Below are 21387 nucleotides of genomic sequence, written 5' to 3' on the forward strand. Positions count from 1 at the left end.
CATTTAGAGTTATCTGTAAGGTACTGCAGTTATAAAACAATATTTTAATTGGAATTAAATTCAGTGTTTTGTTGTGGTTACCTTTATTATTTCTCTATATCTTAATGTATTTCTCACATTTATAAATAATATTTTAAGCCAGAAAATAGTATTTTTGAAAATATATGATGTATTCTATAACATAAGGAGGTGTTCATGGAGCATTAAGAATAAAATTATTTTAATCTCCAAATTATTATACATGGTAAGATAGAAATATGCATGATATGTTTAGACATGTTATTCTGGTGTGAAAAATTCTAATATTAATAAGAGCTGTATATATTTTGCTTTCTACTCTGCATAGTTCCTGCAACAGCTCTGTTTTAAACAGGAATACACTGAGGATCATAGAAGTTTATATAATACAATTCAAAACTGGCAGACACTCTACCGTAGGTCATTGTGCTCCTACCTATACCTTTGTATTTAGGAAGGGAAGAAGGTGAAAAATTTAAGAAAGTCTTAACAGAGGAACTGACTGAGTCAATATTTTATGAACAACAATTTATAATGGTCACTCAGTTTATTAGCCAGAAAATGGCAGTTAAAACTGATTTTATCTTTTATCTACTCTGGTACCAGATTGATAAACATCCAAACTCTCCTTAAAGACAGTCTAACTGAACAGCTGTAAATTCCATAGAATTTAGAAGGTGAATAATGTAGATAGAGTGAGATTCACTTAGTCTTAATCTTGTTATTCTCATAATCACTCTTCTATTTATGGCTAAGGTCAAAATCAGGGAGAGGGAAACATATATGTTCATAAGACTCAGTCTGAAATCTCTCTAATACATGGAGATAAAGACAGAATGTATAAGTCTATACTTCACTTTCTTTCCGTAAAATAAGTCCCCTAGTGTGAAAAAACATGACAATGAATAAGACATTCTTTTAGTTTATGGGGAGGAGTTTTGGCAAAAGAACTGAAAGGAAGAAAAACAAATCTATATGCAGAACAGTTATGCTTTTCAAGGAAAATAAATTGCTGTCCTTCCAATATGAAGGAATCCAGTGTAATTAATCGGCCACCAAGAGGCTGACTATTCTCTTAGGTGTGATGACTGGTTCAGATATCAGTCTCTGCTACAGCTGGACAGATCATATATTGCTGACACCATGCATTACCTGTACATCAGCCCTCACAGCCACCTCATACACATGGTCTTTAGGCAAAAACAGGAATGGCTGGGAAAAGAAGCTACTTTATACCCACAGAATAGGTCATTTTGAATTCCTAATGATGGAGAACATTCACTGAAATAAATGCCATATTGAGATTCTCACAGGACAAAAAGACCCTTTTACCCTCACTCATTCTGAGAGGTTCATCCACAAATTTTATTCCTAGACTTCCAAGGTGTTACCGATTTTCTTATCTTGTCCTTTCTGGATTCCTGATTATTCAGCCAAATGTCTAGTGACTGCCAGAAATAACTGCTGCTTTCTTTCCCTAAGGCAAAATGAATAATCAAATGCACCACTCATAACTACACCCTGTGAAGTTATTTCCTTACCTCATTGTCCATCAGGGAAGTGCTTGTATGGAGCTGTGATGATGTAGCCTTCCCATTCTGGGTGATATTTGAATGCATGTGGGGTCACTGGTAAACCAACCATGTTTTTATTCTATTTCTTTAATGCACTGACAGTAGAGAACACGACAAGGTCATGAGTCAGGGTGAAAGGAGAGGTGTCAATACAGCAGCAAAGTCATGGGAGTCTAAGTCACTTGCTCTTTCTACTTTTGCCTTCAGAACCTGCTCAAGCTCTATGTCATACATGCCAATTTCCTTTAAGGATGGAATTTTTCTATGATCACCCAAATTGATAGCTCGGTCAGTCAAATAATATCCAAATAATAATGAAGAGCTCAGGTCTCATGGTTTTCTGTGGTAATGCCTCAGATGTATATAGCAATATAGGAAATGTTTTAGATTTTGCTTTTTCCTCCAAAATATGAATAGTTAACTGCAGAAGTAGTCATTTCCAAAACTGATTTTCCTAGTGCAGCCTTCCAGAGCTTTATACATTCATGCTATCTAAATCTGTTGAAGAACATTTTCCTCCTCTTGGCACCTCTCAAAAAAGCAACCTTATGGGTAACTGGGAAAACAAAACAAAACAAATAAACAAAGCTTTTGGAGTATGTCCAAATGTGATATGTTCCTCCAGAATTCAAAGAGACCCATTAGGATGTGTACTCTTTTAGTGAAAGAGCAGCATTTATACTTCACCTTGGAGTCTCAAGACATTTCAGACCTCATGATCCCTAGAACATCATCCAGGTCATGGATTCCTTAATTTCACATGTTTATTCTATCTACTGGCATACAAGAGTTTTTTCAAAACATCTACAGTATTTTCTACTTCCTATTCATCAAGTCCAACAGAGTGATATCATTAGTATAGAAGACTACGATGGTATCATGTGTACAAGAGATAATCAAAACTCTTGTAGACCAGATTATTACAGAGTGTTCAAGAGTTGGCTGTATCTGTTTGGTTAAATCAAATGTTTGTTTGTGGTCTTTGCTAACAGATATAAAGAAAGAACAATGCCCTAGGATTGCCTACAAGTATCAAGCTCTCTTTTGATCTGCTCTGGAAGAAGTTCACACCTAGAACAATATTTACAATTATAACCAATAATGATTTTGTTTACAATATTCTACTCTCATTTCCTAGAATTTATCAAATATGCTAGTTAAATTATGATGTGATAATAATTCTCACCTTGCATTTTCCAAGTATCTGATAATGTGCAAACTCTATAATTCCTCAAAAAGTGTGATAAAGTTTTTCATTTACTATTTTGATAAGGATCTGGTCTGCTATTTGTCCTTTTTACCATGACAATTTTGAGACTTCTACCATAATGCTGTAATGCTGAAAATGTTTGTTTTAACCATAGATACAATAATTGAGGAAATGAACAATCTTGATTTCAAAGATTCACTGGGACAACTACTACTTGGGCAAAGACTGTTCATCACTTGATTTATATAGGCTTTTATTCTGACTGCTGGAGTGCAATTGTGTTGGTCTAGCTAACTGTAAACAGTAAAAGTGGATAGCGGGGAAAAGTTTTACATATATATATATATATATATATATATATATATATATATATATATATGTGGCAGAGAGACCCACATCTGGGTTTTTTCTTCTCCTTTTGCTGCAAGACCTCAACTTGTGAATGAATCTGAACCTGTGCTAGGAGAGCTGTTTTGGGAAGCTGTGCCTTGGAGTTTTCCAGACCTTATAACACCCTTCTGGTCTCTCAGGAAAGTGGGTAAGACTGACCAGGATGAGTCCTAGTGTAATTATTAATACAATCCCCTTTGCTGTTCAAGCTGAGACAGGGAGGGTTGGAGGTGTGATGAGGGAAGGCAAAATCTGGAGCTTAAGTGACCTACAAGGGAGGAATGTCATCATAAACTATAACTAATAAAAATATATTTAGGAACCCTCAAAACAAGTACCCAGAGATTATAAAAACCTTTAAAGCTGTTAAGGCCCTGGAATCCTGTTTGGGGGAAGCAGGGAGTTGAGTTTTCTTTCTCTATCATAAAAAATAATACAGAAACATGTCCTCACAGGGAAAACAGCTCAAAAATGGTCACCCATGTCTCTGCCACCAATAACCTTGTCATAGACTGAATGTGTTGGCCATCACTTCTTTCCATGTAATAGCATACTGTGTCCCTGAATGTTTACCAAAACTTACGTTACTTAAATTCATTAACTTCATGAATGTTTGTAATTAATTTCAAACCCTATTTTATTAATGATACATGTAAGAGTCTGGGGGAAAAGATGCATGGGGTATGTATTGATTATTACGTTTAGCTAGCTTCAGTGTCCATTTTCTAGTCCAAGAAATTCCAGACTCACTTTGGGTGTTCCCTGTCTCCTGGTGATCCATGGACTCCCAAAATACATGAAATACAAAATTATTAACTATCTAATTTAGCTATTATCAGGTCTATACCCAGTATTGCATTGTGTGTGTATCTTTATCTAAGATTACTTTATATACAGATTAAGAGTCAAGCTATCTCAAGCACACATTTTTGAGGGGGTTTGCTTATGCGTTATGGCTATCTACAGAGCACATTTCAAATCCTGAGTATAACCTCCCTATTTTATTTTCTCAAATCTTCATAGAAAAATCTCTATTCCTCCTCTTCACATTTTTTGTCTACCTTTTAATTTATCCCATTCTCATTTTTTTCTATGTGTTCTCAATAGTGCCATGAGAATTGTAGCTCTTGCACACTGATACCGCATTTCTATGGAATGTGATAAAATAAACAGAAATAAATATATGAAAAAATCTGTAAGAAGAGAAATCCCTGTTTGCCAAGAACTATTGTGTAACATTTTTGATTGGAATTATTTTTTAATTAATTAGGATAAAATTTAAGTGTTTAATTCCACAATGCAAATATAGAATGCAAACAAGCCTGAGTGATGAAGTAATTGAACTTGTGAATATACTATTCAGCTGTGGAATTTTCAAGACTGGATTTAGATGGGATAAATAGCTAAATTCAGGTCAGGTTGAGTTATAACTTGAGGATGGTTTTGATTTTTTTCAAAGTCATTTATCCTAGTATGAGAATTAGCAACTACATCAGGAAAAAAGGAAAACAGTGCACTAACCTCTTAAGATTGTTGGGAGCAGCCCTAGACAGAAGCCACATACTCTGTGAAAGTATTATCAGGTTTGGTTGCAAAGGGCCAGAGAATTCCAGCTGACTAGTTTTTTTAATTGATGTGATCCTCAGTTAAAATTTTCCAGCTCTAATTTTGTTGAGGATTATTAAGTAAAATGGAATAATGCTCTTTGAGACTAGACTTTATAATAGTGAATCTTGCCATCAATGTCAGTGCAAGTAGATTATATTTTTAAATCCTGTAGCAAGATAATAGCCATCAGTTTTCATAGACCAAACCATCACTCCATCTAAAAGGTTGCCTCAAATATTTTTTAGGAAAAACTATGTCCAAACACTTACCAAATACCACAAAGCATATTTATTTCTCTTTAGATTTAGTATCAGAAGGGTAACAGCATTACAGTATAACAGATATGCCATGAAAACACTGCTTTTCAATGATACATTCTACATCCTAATTTATATTTCATTACCTTTTCTGCAACAAAGTAATCCTAGTGTATGCAAAACTCCATTAGGATAATTCCTCAAAGGGAATAAAGGTATTTTAACATTTTCTTGTCCCTGAGGTATCTAGTTTAATGTGCTTGCTCTGAAACTACAAAGTAGTATTTTTAACTTTAACATAATTTTCTTCGGATCAATAAGCATAATCAGGTTCCTCATTTCTGATTCTCCTACTAAAAAGGCATTTAGCTTCAAAATTATGGAGTGTAATCAACTTATTATACTGTATTTAAATTATAAAATTAAAATATGATTTTTAAGTTTAAAAAGTATTAAGATTTTCAAAACATTTATTATAGCTTCAATTTATTTTTGTTGTAAATATTGATACATAAGGTTAAATGTTTTAGTTAGAATTTAAAATTAAAGTGTTTCCTTTATTTCCTATGGTATAAATAGAGTCAATTGCAAAGTATACAATGTGAAATTGTCAAAATGATTTTATATTCCCTTTTTTCCCCATAAGTGGACTCCCTCTTTATTTTGTATTATTACTAGAATTATGCAGCATAAAATCAATAACCAATTGTCATAGTGTGGTCATGACATTCAGAGCTTATTTTCCCATTTATTTTTAACTTATTTTAACAAATATCAGACACAAAAACACTGGAAAATATCTATGGATCAAAATGATAATCTAAACTGAGATAGACAATATCAACACAAAATATCTGTAACCACCTCATTTCTGATTTTTCTTTATTCTAGCTTTCACTAGTATTCAACAAATTACAGAGAGCAAACATTTCTAAAACAAACAAAAATATAATTATTTTACTACTGTAAGTAAAATCTTAAATGAACCTTAGTTGCTCTACTGGTAGTAAACTAAACCTTTCATGAAGGCACATCCCACAGTACAGAATTTAGATCATACTTATTTTATAAACTCATCTCTCAGCACTAAAATCTTATGTAACCTCTTATGCAACCTCTTCAGGTAGCCCACCTTCTCATGTTACCCATATATTTTTCTATTTGATTATCACAGCAAATTTGCATTAAGTATTATAATACTCTCCATTACAAAGACAAAACAGTTTTCGTTCAAAATTTGAGTGACATGTCCAAAAGGTCACACTACTAAGAAATTAGAACAACTGGATTCTAATATCTTTTTCTTGCCTTCTTGGTCACTGAAGAAGCAGTTCCTTTATGTCCTAGATATCAACACATCATCTTTGAAGAGGTTGCATAACAAGTACTCAGGGAACATTAGGGTTCATAAATCAAAGTTATTTTGATACTTCCTTTCTTGCATATAACTCAGGGTTTCTTGAGCTGAGCCACTGCATACAACTCAGTAAAGCTAAGTTCTTTTAGAGAAGAACTCCATCCCTGCCTTTTCTGGAATTCCATCTCACTGATCTCAAATGGTAGACATAACCGGGGGAAAGGGATCATCATTTGATATACGCAGGTGTAGAAGAGATTTTATAGTATTACTTTTTCCCTTAAAATGTCATTTATATTTTGTCTTTTCTATAACTCATATGCCATTAGTTATCCCTCTCTCCCTTCCACCATCCTTCCCTTTCTCCTTCCCTCCCTTTCTTTTTCATTCTTTCTTTCTGCCTTTCCTTCTTTCTTTTCCTCTCTCTCTCTTTCAGTCTCTCCCTTTTTCTCTACCTTTCTTCCTTCCTCCCATCATTTTTCTTTATTTTTCAATTTTTTTCATACATATGTATAAGTGAATTTTCATAACAGCTTTAAAAGTTAAATATCCAGGGTTCTATTATCTAAAAGCTATTGAACAGGGCTTAACCCAAATTTTCTACAAACTTAGCTGTAAGATTTGGGGTAACTTAACCTCCTTAACCCCCCCCCTTCAGGTAGATTTTTTAAATTTTTACATTTTTTAAATGAAGAGAAGAACTAAGATATGTTGGTTTGTGGTTAGTTCTAAAGTTTTATAATTGTAAATTATTTTTTTAAATAGATTTTATGGGCGATATTTTATCTCTGTCAATGTCCTTACAAATTGACATTTTAAAAAGAGCATTTAGAGTTTCCCTGGTGCCGCAGTGGTTGAGAGTCCGCCTGCCGATGCAGGGGACACGGGTTTGTGCCCCGGTCCGGGAGGATCCCACATGCCGTGGAGCGGCTGGGCCCGTGAGCCATGGCTGCTGAACCTGCACGTCCAGAGCCTGTGCTCCGCAACGGGAGAGACCACATCTGTGAGAGACCCGTGTACCGCAATAAAAAAAAAAAAAAAAAAAAAAGCATTTGTACCTTCAAGTAATTGGACTATTTGACATTGTTGAAAAACTTTTAAATTAAAGAAATTATTTGTATTCTTGGAGCATGTAGTTAGGATGCAGAGAAATAACACTCGATTATTCTCAGAGTATATTCTGTCATTCTTTTCCTAATATTGGATGTATTTCATTAAAATTGGGGTAGTAACTAATAACAACTATAATATTTTCTTTCCAGTGACCTCTTGCTGTTTTACTACTACAGTTTTTAGTATTTGGTTTGGGTTTTCTGCTTTATCTTGCTTTAACGGCGTAGATTATTTCTTAGGAGAAAATTCTCTCTTCCAATCCTAATCTATTGTCATGAAGTTATTTCCTAGAATATCCTTCCATAGGAAAAGTTGTGCTTTGCCAAGACTAGATCAGAGCGTGCTTTCTTTCTGATCTTCTTTCTCTCTGACTTCCTATCTTCTCTATCCCTTGAGGTAAGGTCTATAAGGCATGAGCTGCTGCAACCAAGTTCAATTCAGGGGGAAATATATAGGAAGTTCATCTTAATTTTTGGTCCAAACAACATTTTCCAGTCAGCTGTACTGGTAATAAAGATATTATTTTGTTCAATATCATACTTATGCACTCTATTTCTCAAATGAAAAATCTAGAAGGAAGACCCTATTATACAATCATTTCATCAGGTCACAACAAATCTCAACACAAGACCCAATGCTTTTGTGACCCAAGAGCTTTTTCAAAGGATTTACTCTTTAAGAGGCTAAATTCCTTAAAAGACTACAAGTTCCCCGAATAATACATTATTTATTAAAATGTATTTCTAAGCCCAGCATGATTCTTTCAGTGTCTTGTTCACTGTAAATAATAAAAGCATATCGGTGACATAATTAAGGGAAATAACACAAAGCCTCTTGATATAACTACCATGTATTCTGTAATTTACCTGGCCAAAGAAAGCTAACAGATAGTGTTTCTGTCTCTGAAGAGACCTCAAATATTATTGTGATTATTATATATATTATTTAACTGGCATTTCCAGGTTAATATGACATTTGGTTTTAGTTTAGAACACACATTATGTTGTAATCATCTTTCCATTACCCTACCACATAGAGCATAAAACACAATAAAGATTTAAAAAATAATTGCTGAAATGCAGATACTTCTAGTTAAAGCAGGACTGCACAAAGTAAACTCTGTATTGGATACACATTAATTTTCTTCTGTAGTTCATAAAAAAAACATGGGTAGAATATAGACCCACTTAACTTTTAAGAATTCTGGCTAGAAACAAACTTTATCTATGTCAGTCAACAAAAGTCCAAAAAGGGAACAACGTTATTCGATATTTAGATTCTTTCTTGTGCTCCAGCTACACAAAGGGCCAGCAGCTGTTTATAAATCTCTTTAGCATTAGATTCTGTCTTAAGAAAATCAAATTTCTAATATAGAGAATGTAGCCCAGCCCTTGGAGATCACTTAATCCAATAGGAACTTGGCAAGAGCAACTGACTTCAAGATTTAGGCCTCAACATGTGCTCACTCATCTTGGAAAATGTTATAAGAATATGGGTTATGATACATGCACTAAATAGGAATTTGTCTGGTGAACAATTAGAACAGAGTACTTGTTAGAATCTTGATATGACTCCCTTTCTGTTATATGAAATTGGAGGACCACATCCTTTGGATACTGTTGGATGGTAGGTTTCTATTTTTATATTTTTCTGAAATATTATCAGATGTCATTTACTTCTATCTAAAAGAATCATCATGACTCGTTACCATCAAGGGCTCTGTGGAACACTTACATCAGCACCACACACACATCTTTGTACAGCTCATCATTCATAATTACCCAAGCTCTGTATAACATGTATGTTTGCAGTTTTGATATTTTCTTGTTCAATGAGATTTCCATCATTTAACAGGCAGCCATGACTTTACCCAAATCACAAGTGTCAATCGCATCAAGTCCACCAGATTGTAAGCAAAATTACATGAACATATGGAAATTGATCTCTGAATAGTTTTCCAGCCCAGCACTCATAGATTTAGTACTTATTCTTGTTTTTTAGACTACCTCAAGAGGAGAAATGGTAACAAATCTAAAAAACAGTTTCATGTTTGGAAATTATAGTGCTTTCAGTAATCTTAATAACTCAATAGATTTATTCCATACATATTTACTTTTTTCAAGAAAACACTTACAAGAAGCCTATGCAAGAAAAAAAATATAAAAGGAAAACTATGATAAATTGAAGTCACTTATTTACTTGACTTTTGTTATGTGGAGAAAAGAGAAAAAAGTGTTAAGACAACAAAATGAATAATGTAACATGTTTCTATGAGTACAAGAACAGACATACTGAACAGGTCCTGTTACTAATATATTTGACAAAGTAATAGGCAAAGAAGGAAAATTCACATCTTAGGTATAAAAAGTTTGTGTAAACTGTATAGACAGCATAGTGCACATTCTGAATACTTATGACTCCATTTTGAATAAAGTAATACTCTAAGTACTGGTAGATACATGTATAGACTTTTCTGTTTCATTTCATTTTTATACAACGTATAAAAAGTGTTTAAAGTGAATATTACAGAAAAAATCCTCCTCATAGAATTCATGTTATAGTGATACTTGTATGATTGCTAAGTGTGCTGTTATTATTACAACACAATTCCTTAGGATGAAAAGGAATGAAATACATTTTTATTTTATCGTGATTAATGTAATAAGTTAAAATAATTCACAAAATTGGAAATATTTTATTTTCGAGATAATCAGAAATGGAAGGACAGGATTATGAAGTGGAAAAAGAGCAATGTGTTTGGGATAAAAAGATCAGAGATGAGTCCTGGATCTCTTCCTTCATCAGGATCCTCTCCCTTATCTATGAAGTGAATGAATTAGCCCAAAAGGGCCATTTCTCTTCAAACAGTGAGTGAATATGCTCCAGACACCAAGCTGAGTCTTCTGTCTTAGAAGTTCCTGAGCTTCCACGGAGACCATCCAGACAAGCCAAAGCCTTGTTTCTCTAACTCTCGAGAAGGACCTGATTAACCCACACTACTCATCCTTGTATTATCACCCTCTGGACTCAATTTTGGACTAGAGCAGAATGTGGTTAGTCATTGTCTCAGAAAACCTTTTTTAGTCCTAGGAATGTGAAAGATCCCATAGTCTTTCTAACTTATTGGGCTAAGCCCCCCTTTCCATGATTATTCTTACCAGAAAGCCCATCATACTGTGTGATAATTATACATTTACTCTTTTGTCTTTCTTAACTAGCTTGCAAATATCATGAAAATATGATGAACAAGACAAAGAATATCTTGTTTTCCATTGGATCTCCAGTGTCCCATGCAAGGAATGGTGTTTAAAGTCTCTGTAATGGAGTATTGGGTAGAATAAGGCTCAAACTGTAAGGAAATAATACAGGTTAAATCAGTCTAATGAATAATGAGTCAATATTTTGTTTTGGTTCTTCATTGTTCTACTAAGTATATTGTACACTTTAAATTTTATTTTTCTTAGTATTGCCTCTACTAAAATTTTCACAAACTCATACAAAATATAAATTTCCTTAAAGTCATCTATTTTTATCATTAAAATAACCTCTCTACAATATCTTGAGATGTTCAATACCATGGGGGTTGCTCAACAAAGAGCAAAGAATCAAATAACCTATCTTCTATTAGAATGCAACATGGCAAATCAACTGGTTTCCTATGTCAGGTCTTCTTTAGAAAAAAAGAAAGATGAATATTAGTTTATTTTAAATATAATTTCAGGGCAAAGTTTTGCTACACATTATTCAAGTTGAATGAAGAAGAAACTTTAAATAGAAGCAACTCAGATTTTAAACTCAGATTCATTATATACAAATTAGAAATATATTTATAAATATATTTCTATTGATTGAATAGTTATATGCTTTTTGCCGAGTTCTCTTCACAAATTTTTTTCATTGGCAAATAAAAGTATATTGCATGTGAAAATACTTAAGAACTTTAATAAAATACCCTTTAATTAGACAATAATTGCTGTTATTAAATTGACATGCTCTTCCTATACTGTGATTTGATAGCCTGAGTAATTTATACAGACCTATCTTACCTAGCTTATTAATTTTTACATAAACTGCATAGGGTTTAGATGTTTTTATTCTAAATTATATAATCGCTATGCACCTGGGCCAAACAAATCCCAATGTCTCCAGGGTTATTAGACAGTTAGAAAAACACTTGTGTCTGTAACACCTGGTGACAGTAAAACATAAGTGCAGACTGGACTCCTAGAAATTAGTGAAGTCTTTAGCATCTTGAGGATTTTGGCAACAATAAAGGTAACTACAAAGTAACACAAAAAATCAATTTGTATAAATAGCTAATTTTGCTTCAACAGAGCTACTGAAAATGTACATGCAAAAATAAATACAACTTTGACTTACCTCTTTCTGGTCGCCCTGTCATCCTTCTCAATTTTGCTTAAGTGAGTCAAAGCAGGGTGAGCAAATTGCCATGATCAAATGCAGGAAATATATATCTTCTTTTTAAATGTTAAGATAAGCAAAGAACCTTGATGTACCATCTCTGGGAGGTAAAGTACATATGTAAAGAACATCATCAAAATTCCCATAAACTACCTCCAGAAGAATCTCAAAGTGGAAAGAAACCAATTTAGTTTTAACTTAATTGAATGAAATCCAAGAGTAATCTATTGCAGACTGCATGGAAATTAACTCTGCCGTTTGGTGTTTGCAACATGCGTACTCGAGTTTCTCAGAAGGCTGATTGTTGCAAGTATTTTGCATGAAAATTCACCATAAATAGAGAAATGTATGCAATATCAAATGTAGAATGTTGAGCTTGAGTATGACCCTGCTTAAAGACAAGATATTTATACCAGATATTTATACAGTATAGAGGGAACACCTAATATTTTAACGAACCATTCTATTTCTTTGAAGAATATCTCTGTCCTGTATTCTGCTTTCCTTAACAGTCATAGGCCTTTAGTAGATTCTCCCAATTCTTTCTTCTTCCTTATTTCCAAATACTGACTTCTCCTCTTACTTCCTCAGAAATTGTTCTAACGATTTCAGCAACGACCACTGTATTCCTACACTTTGAAACTACCCATTCAATATGGAGTTGTTACTCATGTAGCTTCAATGACACTCATTATTTTTCTAAGCTTCCTCTGTCTCCCTCAAGTTTCCACTTCTATTGTAACTCTTTAAACATATTTCACCTCGCCTCTTCTTTATGGTAATTATCAAGTGCCATCTTTACTTATCACTCCAAAATATATAATTCCCTCCCATGATGTCCTTGCCTTGAACTTTAAATTTTAATATCCAACTGCCTGAAAGACATGATTACTGAGAATATGCTTACACATTTCTATATATATACACTTAGGTTTGAACTCACCATCTTCTCTCTGAAATGGACCAGTTGCCTTTATTTCATTTTTTTTAGAATGTGGCACAATTATCTGCACATAAAATGCAGAAGCTTTGAGATTATCCTAGATTTCTCTCTCATCCTTGTTTCTTACCAGCCAGAATTCCTTTTTCTTATCCCCTCCACTTCTCAATCCATTCTACCACCTCCATGTCTACTGATGCTACTCAGGCTCTTCCAGACCCTTTGCAACAATTCAGATTGAGTGTGCCACCCTCTCTCCCTTGTCCCCTTCAAATCCACATTTTATAGCACTGCCAGATTGAGCTGAATAAAATGGAAAAAAAAAAAGACAGTAATGGATCTCAAGTAAGTCTACAGACCAGCAGTACCATAGTTAACTGGGAAATTACTTGAGATGAAAATCTCAAGCCTTATCCTAGAACCATCAAATCAGAAACCCTGGGGGTGGCATCCAGAGTCTTTGTTTTACTAGCTGTCTATGTGATTCTAATGTAGTCGCAAGTCTGAGAACAGTTATTCTACAACATAAAATCTAGGACATGTATACACACTTTGTAGACTCATGCTTCTTGCACCTATGCTGTTTGTTTTGTTCTACCTGAAGTAGCCTTGCAATCTTTACTCATCTAAATTCCTCAACTCAATCATTTAGACTTTGCAGATGCTCTCACTTGCAGAGCGTCTTTCCTTACTCCGAAGATTCTCCAGCTTCCCGACTCCTATAGTTTTTGGTGCGTAACCTTATATGTAATTTCTTGTCCTGCAGTTTCTGTTAGCCACAGTCTCTCCATCCTCTAAACTGCAACTCTCTGGGCAAATGATGGTGTGATCTTTATTTTCACATTCCCAAAGTTTAAGCACACTGTTTACAAATGATAGATAATCAATTATAATATACTAAAAAAGAAAAACAAATAAATAAGATGGACCCTGAAATCTGATACCTTGTATTCTTACCCAGAAAAAAAAAAATGTATATGTATGTAACACTAAGTGTAACTGTTTCTCTGTTATCTCATGAAATTCAGTATGTCAACTGAAAAAAGAAAAAAAAAAAGCACAACCTAAAAGTTGAGAGTTATGTTTTATTCAGTGGACATTCTGAGGACTTCAAGCCCAGGAGACAGGACCCTCAGATCGCTCTGAAGGACCACTCCAAAGAGACAAGTGGGGGGCCAGGATATATAGGAGTTATTGCCACAAAGACCAGGTAGTCAGAACATCAAAAGATGACTGTTAATTTTAAAAAAAACCAACTATCCCAAGTTAAGGAATTCAGTGCTTTTCTGTGTATGGGAAGAAAAAAGAGTCTGGGCTCACTGAAAGCATTCTTTTGATATGCACCTCAACTATCTGGGGCCAGCATCCTCTGTTTTCTCATTCTGAGTTTCCTCAGGTGCACTGCTGGGGGTGGCTGTGGCAGCTGATTTCTAGATGGGGTGGGTCCTGCCTTAATTCTTAGTTCCCTCATGGTTCACCTTCTGGTGGCTGTAATGTGATGGCTTGATGGTGGCAAATTCCTTTGTTTACTGTTATGACAGGCGATATTTTTCATTCACAAGTATATTTACTTTAGATTCTTGCAACAATATGAGATTTTCAGATTTTATATATTCACTTTCAGGTTTAAACCTACAACAACAAAAATGGCAAAAACATATCTAAATAGATGAGAAAGAAGGAATACCGCATGAGTACATTAGCCACATTCTAATTTCTAAAGAAATTGACAGAAACCATTTCAAATGAAACATTTTTCTACATATTCTACTAGGTTCAACAGAGACCAGAAAAGATCCTGATATTACAACATGTTTGAAAACTGAAGAAATGATTCATAAAAAAGGAAGAGAATAATTATGCATAAGAGAATGGCTAACTTAAATGAAGAAAACCATATAGAGTAGATACAATGTTGAAGATCCAAAGACTGAGTGGAGTAACGAGGAAGATTCCTCTTGTATTGGGAGTGGAACTCACAGAGAAATGGTGACAAGCACCAGAAATTAAGAAATTTGCACACATATTGTTGACAAGGCAATAATAAGCACAATGTACAGATTTTTACAATTCAAAATGAGAAAGACACTTCAAAATAGGAACTGAATAGGAACTTCCCAAAGAGAAAGAGTTAAGTTGCCTTTGAACTAATGAAAAAGTGCCACCTTAATAAAAATAGGGAAATATAAATTAAAATGTCAATGAACTACTACAGTACACAGTAGATAAGCAAAGTCTGTTATATTTTATGGTGGATTAGGATGTAGAGCAACTAAAGCTCTCACTGCTTGCTGGAGATGGGGTAGGAATGGGGGAGGAAGTGGAAATGATTATAACCAGTTTGTAAAATAACTTGGCAATTTCTAATAGAGCTGAAAATTATATAACACAGCAATTGTATCTTTAGGCATTTACCTAAAATATTTGCACATATAACCACAATAAATATTCACAACAGCTTTACTTATAGTAGCTCAAAGTGAGAAAACCAATTGCTCATTAATAATAGATCTAAAAAAAAGAATATACATATATACACACACACACACACACACACACACACACACACACATGAACTTATTTACAAAACAGAAAGAGACTCACAGACATAGAAAATAAACTTACGGTTAACAAAGGGGAAAGGAAAGAGGGTGAAAAATTAGGGGGTTGGAATTAACAGATACACACAAATATATATATAAAACAGATAACCAACAAGGACCTCCTATATAGCATATGAAACTATACTCAGTATTTTTTAATAACCTATAAGGGAAAAGAATTTGAAAAAGAATCTATCTATCTATCTATCTATCTATCTACCTATCTATCTATCTGTCTATCTATCTGAATTGTTAGGCTGTACACCTTTAACATGACATTGCAAATTGACTATACTTTAAATAAATAAATAAATAAATAAATAAATAGAACTCAGGGTCATCCAAATTATCCCCCAAAGCCTTCTTCTTTTTTCTTTTTTTTTTTAAAACATCGCTATTTGAGTATAATTGCTTTACAGTGTTGTGTTAGTTTCTGCTGTATAACAAAGTGAATCAGCTATATCTATACATATATCCCCAAAACGCCTCCCGCCTGCAACTCCCTCCCTCCCTATCCCACCCCTCTACATGGTCACAAAACACCGAGCTGATCTCCCTGTGCTTTGCACCTGCTTCTGACTAGCTGTCTGTTTTACATTTGGTAGTGTATATATGTCCATGCTACTCTCTCACTTTGTCCCAGCTTACACTTCCACCTCCCTGTGTCCTCATGTCTATACTCTACTTCTGTGTCTTTACTCCTGTCCTGCCTCTAAGTTCATCAGAACCATTTTTTCAGATTCCATATATATGTGTTAGCATACGGTATTTGTTTTTCACTTTCTGACTTACTTCACTCTGTATGACAGTCTCTAGGTCCACCCACCTCACTACAAATAGTTCAATTTCGTTTCTTTTTATGGATGAATAATATTCCACTGTATATATACTGTGCCACATCTTCTTTATCCATTCATCTGTCGATGGACACTTAGGTTGCTTCCATGTCCTGGCTATTGTAAATAGTTCTGCAATGAACATGGTGGTATGTGACTCTTTTTGGATTATGGTTTTCTCCGGGTATATGCCCAGTAGCGGGATTGCTGGGTCGTATGGTAGTTCTATTTTTAGTTTTTTAAGGAACCTCCGTACTCTTTTCCATAGTAGCTGTATCAATTTACTTTCACATCAACAGTGCAAGAATGTTTTCTTTTCTCCACACCCGCTCCAGCATTTATTGTTTGTAGATTTTTTGATGATGGCCATTCTGACCAGTGTGAGGTGATACCTCATTGTAGTCTTGATTTGCATTTCTCTAATAATTAGTGATTGAGCATCTTTTCATGTGTTTGTTGACAATCTGTATATCTTCTTTGGAGAAATGTCTATTTAGGTCTTCTGCCCATTTTTGGATTGGGTTGTTTGTTTTTTTGATATTGAGCTGCATGTGCTGCTTTATATATTTTGGAGATTAATCCTTTGTCCATTGCTTCATTGACAAATATTTTTACCCATTCTGAGGATTGTCTTTTCATCTTGTTTATGGTTTCCTTTGCTGTGCAAGAGCTTTAAGTTTCATTAGGTCCCATTTGCTTATTTTTGTTTTTATTTATCTTTGTCTAAGAGTTGGGTCAAAAAGGATCTTGCTGTGATTTATGTCATAGAGCATTCTGCCTATGTTTTCCTCTAAGAGTTTTAAAGTGTCTGGCCTTACATTTAGGTCTTTAGTCCTTGTGAGTTTATTCTGTTGCACTGATCTACATTTCTACTTTTGTGCCAGTACAATACTGTCTTGATTACTGTTGCTTTGTAGTAGGGTTTGATGTCAAGGAGCCTGATTCCTCCAGCTCTGTTTTTCTTTCTCAAGATTGCTTTGGCTATTTGGGGTCTTTTGTGTTTCCATACAAACTGTGAAATATTTTGTTCTAGTTCTGTGAAAAATGCCATTGGTACTTTGATAGGGATTGCATTGAATCTGTAGATTGCTGTGGGTAGTATACTCATTGTCACAATGTTGATTCTTCCAATCTAAGAACATAGTATATCTCTCCATATATTTGTATCCACTTTAATTTCTTTCATCAGTGTCTTATAGTTTTCTGCATACAGGTCTTTTGTCTCCTTAGGTAGGTTTATTCCTAGGTATTTTTTTCTTTTTGTTGTAGTGGTAAATGGGAGTGTTTCCTTAATTGCTCTTTCAGATTTTTCACATTAGTGTATAGAAATGCAAGAGATTTCTGAGCATTAATTTTGTAACCTGCTGCTTTGCCAAATTCATTGATTAGCTATTGTAGTTTTCTGGTAGCATCTTTAGGATTCGCTATGTATAGTATCATGTCATCTACAAACAGTGACAGTTTTATTTCTTCTTTTCTGATTTGGATTCCTTTTATTTCTTTTTCTTCTCTGATTGCTGTGGCTAAAACTTCCAAAACTATGTTGAATAATAGTGGTGAGAATGGGTAACCCTGTCTTGTTTCTGATCTTAGAGGAACTGATTTCAGTTTTTCCCTATTGAGAATGATGTTTGCTGTGGGTTTGTCATATATGGCCTTTATTATGTTGAGGTAGGTTCTCTCTATGCCTACTTTCTGGAGAGTTTTTATCATAAATGGGTGTTGAATTTTGTTGAAAGCTTTTTCTGCATCGATTGAGATGATCATATGTTTTTTATCCTTCAGTTTGTGAATATGGTGTATCACATTGATTGAGTTGCCTATATTTAAGAATCCTTGCATTCCTGGGATAAACCCCACTTGGTCATGGTGTATGATCCTTATAATATACTGTTGGATTCTGTTTGCTAGTATTTTGTTGAGGATTTTTGTATCTATGCTCATCAGTGATATTTGCCTGTAATTTTATTTTTTTGTGATATCTTTGTCTGGTTTTGGTATCAGAGTGATGGCGGTCCCGTAGAATGAGTTCCTACCTCTGCTATATTTTGGACGAGTTTGAGAAGGATAGGTGTTAACTCTTCTCTAAATGTTTGATAGAATTCGCTTGTGAACCCATCTGGTCCTGGGCTTTTGTTTGTTGGAAGATTTTAAATCACAGTTTCAAATTCAGTGCTTGTGATTGGTCTGTTGGTATTTTCTATTTCTTCCTTGTTCAGTCTGGGAAGGTTGTGCTTTTCTAAGAATTTGTCCATCTCTTCCAGTTTGTCCATTATATTGACATATAATTCCTTGTAGTAATCTCTCATGATTCTTTGTATTTCTTTAGTGTCAATTGTTACTTCTCCTTTTTCATTTCTAATTCTATTGATTTGAGTCTTTTCCCTTTTATTCTTGGTGAGTCTGGCTAATAGTTTATCAATTTTTTTTATCTTTTCAAAGAATCAGCTTTTAGTTTTATTGATCTTTGCTCTTGTTTCCTTCATTTCTTTCTCATTTCTGATCTGATTTTTATTATTTCTTTCCTTCTGCTAACTTTGGGGTTTTTTTGTTCTTCTTTCTCTAATTGCTTTAGGTGTAAGGTTAGGTTGTTAATTTGAGATGTTTCTTGTTTCTTGAGGTAGGGTTGTATTGCTATAAACTTCCCTTTTAGTACTGCTTTTGCTGCAGTACTAAATTGTCATTTGTTTCTAGGTATTTTCATTGTCATTTGTTTTTAGGTATTTTTTGATTTACTCTTTGATTTCTTCCATGATCTCTTTGTCAGTAAGTAGTGTATTGTTTAACCTCCATGTGTTTGTATTTTTTCATTTTTTTCCCTGTAATTGATATCTAGTCTCATAGCATTGTGGTCAGAAAAGGTAATTGATATGATTTCAATTTTCTTAAATTTACCAAGCCTTGAGTTGTGCCCCAACATATGATCTATCCTGGAGAATGTTCCATAAGCACTTAAGAAGACAGTGTATTCTGTTGTTTTTGGATGGAATGTCCTATAAATATCAATTAAGTCCACCTTGTCTAATGTGTCATTTAAAGCTTGTGTTTCCTTATTTATTTTCATTTTGGATGATCTGTCCATTGGTGAATGTGGGTTGTTAAAGTTGCCTACTCTTACTATTGTCGATTTCCCCTTTTATAGCTGTTAGTATTTGCCTTATGTATTGAGGTGCTCCTATGTGGGGTGCATAAATATTTACAATTGTTATATCTTCTTCTTGGATTGATCCTTTGATCATTATCTAGTGTCTTTCTTTTTCTCTTGTAATAGTCTTTATTTTAAAGTCTATTTTGTTTGTATGAGAATTGCTACTCCAGCTTTCTTCTGATTTCCATTTGCATGGAATATCTTTTTCCATCCCCTCACTTTCAGTCTGTATGTGTCCCTAGGTCTGAAGTGGGTCTCTTGTAGACAGCATATATATAGGTCTTGTTTTTGTATTCATTCAGCCAGTCTATCTTCTGATTGGAGCATTTAATCCATTTACATTTAAGGTACTTATTGATAAGTATGTTTCTATTACTATTTTCTTAATTCTTTGGGTTTGTTTTTGAAGGTCTTTTCCTTCTCTTGTGTTTCCTGCCTAAAGAAGTTCCTTTAGGATTTGTTGTAAAGCTGCTTTGGTGGTGCTGAATTCCCTTTTAACTTCTGCTTGTCTGTAAAGGTTTTAATTTCTCTGTCGAATCTGAATGACATCCTTGCCTGGTAGAATCATCTTGGTTGTAAGTTTTTCCCTTTCATCACTTTAAATATGTCCTACCAGTCCCTTCTGGCTTGCAAAGTTTCTGCTGAAAGATCAGTTGTTAACCCTATGGGGATTCCCTTTTATGTTATTTGTTGCTTTTCCCTTGCTGCTTTTTATATTTTTTCCTTGTGTTTAATTTTTTATAGTTTAATTAATATGTGTCTTGGTGTGTTTCTCCTTGGATTTATCTTGTTTGGAACTCTCTGCTCTCCCTGCACTTGATTGACTATTTCCTTTCTCATGTTGGTGAAGTTTTCAAGTATAATGTCTTCAAATATTTTGTCATACCCTTTCTTTATCTCTTCTTCTTCTGGAACCCCTATAATTTGAATGTTCATGCATTTAATATTGTCCCAGACGTCTCTGAGACTATCCTCAATTCTTTTCTTTCTTTTTTTTTTCTGCTCTGTGGTAGTTATTTTCACTATTTTATCTTCCAGTTCACTTATCCATTCTTCTGTTTCATTTGTTCTTCTATTGTTTCCTTCTGTAGAATTTTTAATTTCATTTATTGTGTTGTTCTTCATTGTTTGTTTGCTCTTTAGTTCTTCTAGGTCCTTGTTAAAAGTTTCTTGTATTTTCTCCATTCTATTTCCAAGATTTTGGATCATCTTTCCTATTATTACTCTGAATTCTTTTTCAGGTAGACTGCCTATTTCCTCTTCCTTTGTTTGGTCTGGTGGGATTTTACCTTGCTCCTTCATCTGCTGCATATTTCTCTGTCTTCTCATTTTGCTTAACTTACTGTGTTTGGTGTCTGCTTTTCACAGGCTGCAGATTTGTAATTCCTGTTGTTTTAGTTGTCTTCCCCCAGTGGGTGAGGTTGGTTCAGTGGCTTGTGTAGGCTTCCTGGTGGAGGGCAGTGGTGCCTGTGTTCTCATGGGTGGGGTTGGATCTTGTCTTTCTCATGAGCAGGACCATGTCCAATGGTGTGTTTTGGGATGTCTGTGAACTTAGTATGATTTTAGGCACCCTCACTGCTAATGGGTGTGGTTGTGTTCCTTTCTTGCTAGTTGTTTGGCATGGGGCATCCAGCACTGGAGCTTGCTTGCCATTGGGTGGAGTTGGATCTTATCATTGAGACAGAGATCTCTGGGAGAGCTCTCACTGATTGATATTGAGTGGGGCTGGGAGGTCTTTGGAGGTCCAATGTTCTGAACTCAGTGCTCCCACCTCAGAGGCTCAGGCCTGACACCAGGCCAGAGGACAAAGACCCTGTCAACCACACAGCTCAGGAGAAAGGGGAGAAAAAAAAAATAATAATAAAGTTTTAAATAATTATTATATTTAAAAAAAGAAAATAATAATACTAA

Source organism: Phocoena phocoena, chromosome 3 (assembly GCF_963924675.1).
Source record: "Phocoena phocoena chromosome 3, mPhoPho1.1, whole genome shotgun sequence".
In the NCBI taxonomy this organism is placed as follows: domain Eukaryota; kingdom Metazoa; phylum Chordata; class Mammalia; order Artiodactyla; family Phocoenidae; genus Phocoena; species Phocoena phocoena.